Below are 7,978 nucleotides of genomic sequence, written 5' to 3' on the forward strand. Positions count from 1 at the left end.
AATTTATATTGAAAACTATTCTTTAATATCCATGATTTTACTTTTATAGATGCTGATGAGCTCAGCATTTTATCAAGCTTTTATTTCCAGAGCCTGGGAAAGATATCAAGGGCTCCCATTCTCAGGCAGGAGAGCAATTGCATCTGTAGAGCTTCGTCAGGCCTTTGCACAAACTTTTAAAGTCTTCCTTGTTCTTTTGAATTTCTCTGTTACTTCATCATCCTCACACAAGGCAGATAGTACAGTCACAGTGTCTAAGAATGGTATTTTTCTCTAATAGTAGCAGCTGGTCTACCAGCTTCTCCCATTCCCTGCCCAGCTCACAGCTTTCACTGAGTTGTCCTCCTCCTCAAAGTCCAATGGCCATGGATGCCAGGAGGAGCCAGAGGTAGCAGAATTTCAAAACTGGGAGTTGTCATGTTGCATTTTGGTTACTATCTTTTTTTTTTTTCCTAATTTAAAAAATTTGAGATGAACAGTGGAAAGTTACTTAAGAAAGCATTGAAAGCTCCAGACTTCACTTGTCTGTCTTTCTTCTCCCCTGTTACCCCCATCCTTTTATCAAAGCATGATACTAGCACACATGAGATGCTGGCAAAAAAAAAAGAACACTCAAGTTTAAGGCTGTAATATAATTGAAGGACTTTATATAGAAGGTCATTGAAGTATTAAGTAACTCTACTTGTACATATTTCACAGCAAGGAGAAAGCTAAAATTACAGTAGTTTACAATGTGGTCTTTAAAAACACCATATTATTCTAATTCTTTGCCCTTTTTGAAAGAGTTAAATAATCACACTGTACCCCAGGATTCTTGGAAAACCACACCCAGATGTCTCCCATTCAAGTTTTCCAGAGTAATTTCTTCCTTCAAAATTAACTCTCTTAATGATTCATGATTCCTCGAAAATTCTTACAATGGGAACAGTTTGTCAAGAGCATAACCAGACAGTTTGCAAACATTTGAGCATTTACTGAGTCCTGGGTTCTTTCCATGAAATAGACTTTCAGCCCATCTTATGGGATTGTTGCAAATTTACTATTCTCTCCTCTGATACTATTTAGCTCTGCTTTACATTGCATACTCCAGTCAAGAAGTGATTTATTTTTCCTCAAGCTGAGCAGGGCCTCGGGCAAAGGGAGGAGAAAGGTTGGGTACAGGAGGAGCAACAGAGCACCCTGCTGATGCTGTAGCAAGGCTGTTCACATGGTTTGTTTGGGTATTGTAGGCAAGCGGTGGGAAGCCGTCGCAGTGTGAGCACAAACATCATGGTGGAGTCTAGCAGCTACTCACGGAAATGGCAAAGTTAAAAGCAGCATTATGGTGACACAGGAATTACTTGGGTTGGGCATTTCTGGTGGATTATAGCCAAAAGTAGTTTGAGTTGCTAAATTGGAGTTTTGGTCCCAAGGCAAGAAAATAAAACTCATCTCGAGCTTCTTGAGCCAAGGATGCTCTTAGATGTTTTCATGCAGGCTTACAACATTTAAGTGAGAAATTACTTCGTGTTCTTGACTGAAAATTGCAGAATAATGTTTTTTTTTTCTTTTCTTGAAACAATTAAACCATTGTGTTTCCAATCAGATAATGGAAATATAAGGGCAGCACAGGTTTTCCCTGTGTGTGAACTCATCTCTAATTAAGCCAGGGCATGATTTCTATCTGTGAGAGGCATAGGTAGAATCTCTGACAAGTTTCTTGGACAGCCAAGAGTGAGAAAATTCAGTTTATTATGTACCACAACAAAACCATTTTACTGGTGTGTATTGGCTTTACAGAGCCCTTCGTAATTTCTGTTCTCACTTTCGTCTGTACTGCTATGCTTCTTTCATGTCATCCTTTAATGGGGGCAGTGGGTTTATAAGCCGACATTTACCTTTAGATCTAAAGCTGCTGCTTCTCTGAAGGAGGTGACATTCATTCTCCTTCTTTCCCAATGTCAGTTATCATTGCTGTCTGCTTTTAATTGCAAATGTCGAGTGCCCTCCCCTGTTTTCTCAGCAGCTCAGTCCATAGCCTTCACAAAGCCAGAGCACCTTTCTCTTTCACGACTTTTCATTTAATTAACAGTAAGACACACAAATTGGGTTTGAAAAAAAAAACCAAAATAAAATAAGAAGAATTAAACAGAACACCAGATGGCTGTGTAAATCCTATTTAATAGAGAGCTGGAACAGGAACTTTTCTCATAACTGTATTATTAATAATTAACATATGGAGGATGCTCTGAACAGAATACTCATGGCTGCATTAGATTATAATTTTTCATTGCAATGGTCACGTGACTTGGAAACTTAAGAGCGTGAGAAGTCCCAGCTTTCATCAACTGCTGCAAAAACCCGTGCTCCCCATCCATTTGCTCAGAGGATTTGTTTTTACCTTGCACAGTATCTTGTGCACAAAAGCCTTCCAGGGTCCTTCTCACCATTTAATTTAGGCCCCACCTGGAGCATATTTCCCTTACATGGGAGATAGAAAAGCTTAATCACCCAATGGGCAAAAGAACCACCCATGCTCCCACTGAGGAGACAGCTCTGCCCCCAAAATATGCAGTACAGACACTGCCCCAAACACAGTCTGGGACAGAGCCCAGCTAGCACATTCTTAGGGAGGTTAACTGGAAAAGCTTGCTGTTTGCAACAGAAGCATGAGAAAATAAGCTGGAGAACAGAGGACAGGAGAAGCCCAGGGACGACAAGAAGTTGTGAAACTCCTCCTTTTGGAGAGCAAGGACTGTGTCTGTGCCATGCCATGGTGGGTAGCTATGGTTCTGTGAGCTGCATGCTCTCAGTTTGCAGTCATCCTGCAAACTCCTGCAGTGCTGTGCCCTGGTGAGGGACCACTGCAGGGGAAAGGCAGAGGGGATATCCTGGGGCACACCATCCACTGCCTCGCACGCAGCCTGCACGAGAGCCTTAACACTAACGGACAACTACATTTCGGTAACCTAAATGAAATGTTTCAGTTCCATGGCTTTTAGAGCTGTCTTGGTCACAGAAAATCTCTCTTGTGTCTGTTTATCCTTCTTTGAAACAAAATTAATTTTAGGAATTTCACATGGGACAATCATTGTTCTTTCAGTACTCTAGTGGTTGTAACATGCATGGATATGGCTTGAAGCAGGACAGGGTTATGCTCTCCACCTACATGTGAAAAATCAAGGAGCAGAAGTCCTCAAGAAGATAGGCTTCAAGAAGCTGGCTTTTTCATTTTGTTTTTGCAATCTCTGGTTAATTTCTTCCCTGCTCTTTAGCTTCAGAAATACTTAACTAAGGTCTTATGGAGTCATTGATGGCGTGAGCTGTGGTGCTAGGAGGACAAAAGTCTCTTGCCTCCCACAGTGGAGAACCAGTTGATACTGTACAAATGTAATTTAATTTTTATGTGAACAGTAGAAACACTGTAGTCCTTCTGGTCTCTTAAGCTTATACATGTAAATTTTCTGTTTACATTTTTAATTACATATTACAGACATTTTGTCAGAGATTAGAAAGTGAAGGAGTTGCTTCCTAACAGAAAGTGTTTCTATGTCTCTGTGTATTTAATTAGATATTCCTTACTCTTACTAAAGTCTGTGGATGTGATGATTACCTTTTGCCCAGTTGTTTTAAGTTCTTTTCTTTTGCAAGATGAAACTCATTTTGTTATTTCCTGCCCATATATCCACCCTCTCGAGGCTTGACTGAATCATTTCTCCATCCTAAGTGGTGTTTGCAATATTCCCAATTAACTGTAATATTCAGACTTAATTATTTTCATTTGCAAAGTGCCACAAGGTCTTAGACGTCCATCAAGACATTAACAAGAGAGCATGGGAACACATCAAACCCATTGCGTGGATGCCTATCAGAGATGAAAGGACTTAAAATTACCTTTATTAATAATAAAATTCTCTTATAAAAGAGCAATTAATACGGTCTGCTACAAACCTGACCTTAGTTGCCACCAATTTTGGCTTCATCTATATCCCAATAGACAGTAGACCTGCTAATGTGCATTTTGGATGGAAAGTCAGATGGGGATGAGTACAACCCTTAAAAAAATAAGAAGATTCAGTATTTCAAGTTACTGAGGAAATTTTCCTAAGCAGTGTTCAAATTCAGGTGTCTGCCTGGGTACTGGCCCAGCGTGCAGCTCTTCTACATGAGGTTCTTGCCACACACCTGTAGATGTATGTAAAACATATGAGTATGTTTTGGGGAATCGATGCTTCATGGTGAGAGGAGTCTCATCCTATGAGTAAGTCTTTCTCTCTGTCAGCTCTGCTGAGTGAAGCCATCTATATCAGAAGCATCTGAGTTTGAACACCAGCCCAGCCTTTCCTCAACATGTAGCCATGGGAAAATAATTTACTGACTCTCCTGGGAGAGGAAGAGGCTACAGCATTTTAAATTTCTCCCTCTGTGTCCACTGTGGTTTGCTTTTTATAGATACCAAAGGCAACTTGTTGTTTGGTAGCTTTTTACCATGGCATATTTTCAGATGAATAATTAATTAATAAGGATTTCCAAGTGGGTTTGATTCTGTACAGATATGAAAACCCTGGAATGTTAGAGGCTGGAACTTCCAATTCATGTGCTTGTTTTCAGATATGTAATTCAGTGATAAGATTTATTCATACATCATGTAAAAAGAAGAGAAACCAAACAATAACTCTCTTCAGAAAACACGCAGCCCACTAGAATATGAAACTGAAGTTTGCTCAAGAGCCAACCGCCTCATTCACTAACCTATGGAAGAGAGCTTAGCCCAAAAAGAGCCTCTATCCTTGCCCCAGGGAAGTGAAATTATAAAGCATTTTTAGGCAGAACAAGGTTTAAACTGAACCAATTAAAGAATTTGTGTAAACTCTACATTTTCTAGTTATACACCTCAAATATATCAGACTTAATTTTATATGACATGAATTGAAAATGTAGCTGACAAGAAATTCCCCCTTCATTCCTTTCACTACTAAAAGGATTCTTAATTTTGTGTTTTCACTCAGCACTGGAGAGCATTTCTGGCAATAGTTGAATTGCGTTTGAAATGGCCCTGGCAGTTTTATATACCCCATTATTTTTGTTTTCTGTTAGACTAATTTGTTTTTATTGGGTTTTATTTTGTGCCTGTTCACCATTCTGGTGCCTGATCAAACCCTGTTTCCATTCATGTTCCTCATCCTAATGGGACCATGCCGCCTCCTTTACAGAACTGTGCCGACCTAGTGATCTCAGGCAATTGCACAAGCATTGGGTTGCTGGGATGACCTTAGCTGCCTGAGTTATGCCTCCTTGTCACTTTTGCAAAGTGAGATCCTGATCTTGTTGATGTGCTCACTGATTTAGCAGAGAGCAGATCTATCCTGAACCACACACTTGGTTTTATAGAGCAGACTGAGTCACAAGAAAGGGATGTGGTTGTGGATTTCAGCAACGCTAAGGTTTTAAGTGTTCAGAATCAGAATTTTGGATTAGATAACTCAGGGCAACCAGCAAGTGGATCCAGATATTGTATTTCCATGCATCTGGGGAATATGTGGGTATCTTGGGATTTAAGGCAAGCACGTATTTCCCCACTGTAAAGTGGATCTAATAAGAGATTTTTTGCTTAAGAAAGTTGCATGTGAAAGTTTTTTCAAAGAAGTTATTTCTTACTAAGTCCTTAATAAACACTTCTGGTTTTATACCTTAAAATTAACTCAGAGATTGAGTCTCTATGACTCAATCCCAGTAACACCAAGGACACTGAGGCTGCACGATTTGTTTTCATTTTTTCCTGATAATTCCAGCTCATTTGAGCTCTGCCCACAAATATAAACCTTTTCTCTTTGCTGCCAGGTTTATAAATTCTGATGTTAGACTTCAGATATCAGGTCTGACTATTCACCAAGACTGTCATAAAGATCATCTACAGCATGAGCAAGAACCTCATGAATATGTGTGTGATGCCATTAGACAGTTAAATGAATGCCAGGAACAGAGGGAGAGCTGCAGAAATCCTCAGGGCAGCGATGTTTCCATGCTTCATGTTCTTTGTGTGCATCTGCATCAACTGCAATATCTCAGTGGACTTTCTCTCATGTAGTGTTTATTTTTATGCTAAGGTCAGATCCCACTGAAACAAGTCTCGTACAGTTGAATTTTCTTTCATCTCAATTGAACAGGGTTCCATAATTTTTTTTAATTGTGTTTTTTTGTGGTTTCTTTTTTCTTCTGGATGAAGGAATTTGGACCTTCTGCTTTACTTTCCTTTGTAAGGTTACTGTGGTGCAAAGTGTTTTAAAATCTGGGCCAGTGGCCATGGATAGAATTTAACTATAATTAGAGTAGATCTTTTTTGTGAAAAGGTCACAGTCTCACAGCATGGATATTTGGATTGGAACTTTACTTACTTTTAATTCATAAATAATAGGGCAAGTAGATTCTATTTCTTTCTTAAACTTTCTGCAGTTTTACTCGCACCCCATATCAGGCACAACAGCAAACAGTGAGCCAAATTCCAGCCATATTTACCCTCTGACAACCTCATTTGTCATAGTTTGATAACACAATCACCTGCTAAAGACAGATTTTTTCCTGCACTCTTTATTGTGAAATAAATGTATTCTATCCCATCTGCTTCTGTTAAGGTGTCTCAGTAGTTTCTTCAAAACAAAGGGCTCTCTGTTCACTTGGAGGTTCACAGAACAGAATACAAGGTGAAGATAAGAAAAGGCAGATGTATGTGTTCGCCTTTTCCTGTACTGTGTATTTCCTAGCAAGCTTTGGTAATTTCCACCGAGCTTTGTCATCTTCTGCTCTGAACTGGATGAAATTACTCTGCAAGTAGGTGGCTCTTTTACTGGATCACAAAACTGTTCTGATATAGCTTTCAACATTTTCAAGGTTTTGTTTTGTTGGTTTGTTGGGGGTTTTTTCAAAGTATGTTTCAGTTCAAACAAATTATTTTATTCAATACAAATTCAGATTCTTTGTTTCCACTTCAAGACTTAAAAAGCCTTAATATAGCAAAGGACTCTGCGAAAATGAAAAGTAGTTTAAAAGCAAAGCATCTATGTTTTGTTTTAATATTTTCATTGCCTTTTTCTGCTGTTATGTGCATGTGGACACATTTTTAACCTTTAATACATCTGATCCTCTTTGTTGAAACGGCAGTATGGTTTTTACACTTCAGGGAACAGCAGTAATATCCTGCTTCCACCTTTCCCTGAGTTTCTTCTACCCCTGCTGATGTTTGCTGCTATTCCCAGAGCATCTTCAGCAACCCACTGAAAGGGATGATTTCATACCTCCTTTGATGAGGGTTTTGATGGGAGAAACATGACATTGCCCATGCAGAAGCAGAGATAGGAGAGCCCAGCTTTCCAGCCCTCCCTGCCTCTGCTTTTGCTCCAGCACAGCTCTGCTGCCAAGCAAATGCCAGCTCCTCTTCCAGAGCAGGGCTGGCTTCGGTCTTGCTGGAAACACTGGCACGGAGAGCTCAGCTCAGGCTGTGTTTGCCTGTCAGGTGTCTCACGAAGTCTTCTTTATAATACTTAGATACTTTCACCTTTTCAGAGCATATAGTGTGTATTGTTTAGATCCCAACCAGTTTTTCCTCTTTGTGGATCCTTGCATGAGGGCCTGCTCCTACGCTTCCTGGTGACATCCCCAGCAACATGGGAAAAGCCATGTATACCATCCGCTTAATGGTCCCTTCATTTTCCTTTGCAGTTCAGCACCATGGCATGATAATTGACTCAAGTCATCAAAGAGGTTTTTTGTTTTTTTTCATCAGGATCTCCGGCATTTGAAGCATTACACACTTAATCAGAGGTTCCTGTGAGCAGGTGCTACAGCTTAAAACGTAATAATCGATGTAGGCTTGCAGAAGTGATGAGCTATGTCAAAAGACAAATGTTTAATAATGAACCCCAAAGGTTGTTCAAAGGGCATAAATACAGCGATGTGACAGAAAGAAAAATGGCTCCCCCCTGCCCCCGCCAGCGTCTCCTTC

The sequence above is a fragment of the Mesitornis unicolor genome, unplaced genomic scaffold (genome assembly GCF_000695765.1).
Source record: "Mesitornis unicolor isolate BGI_N332 unplaced genomic scaffold, ASM69576v1 scaffold15846, whole genome shotgun sequence".
NCBI classification, from domain to species: Eukaryota; Metazoa; Chordata; class Aves; order Mesitornithiformes; family Mesitornithidae; genus Mesitornis; species Mesitornis unicolor.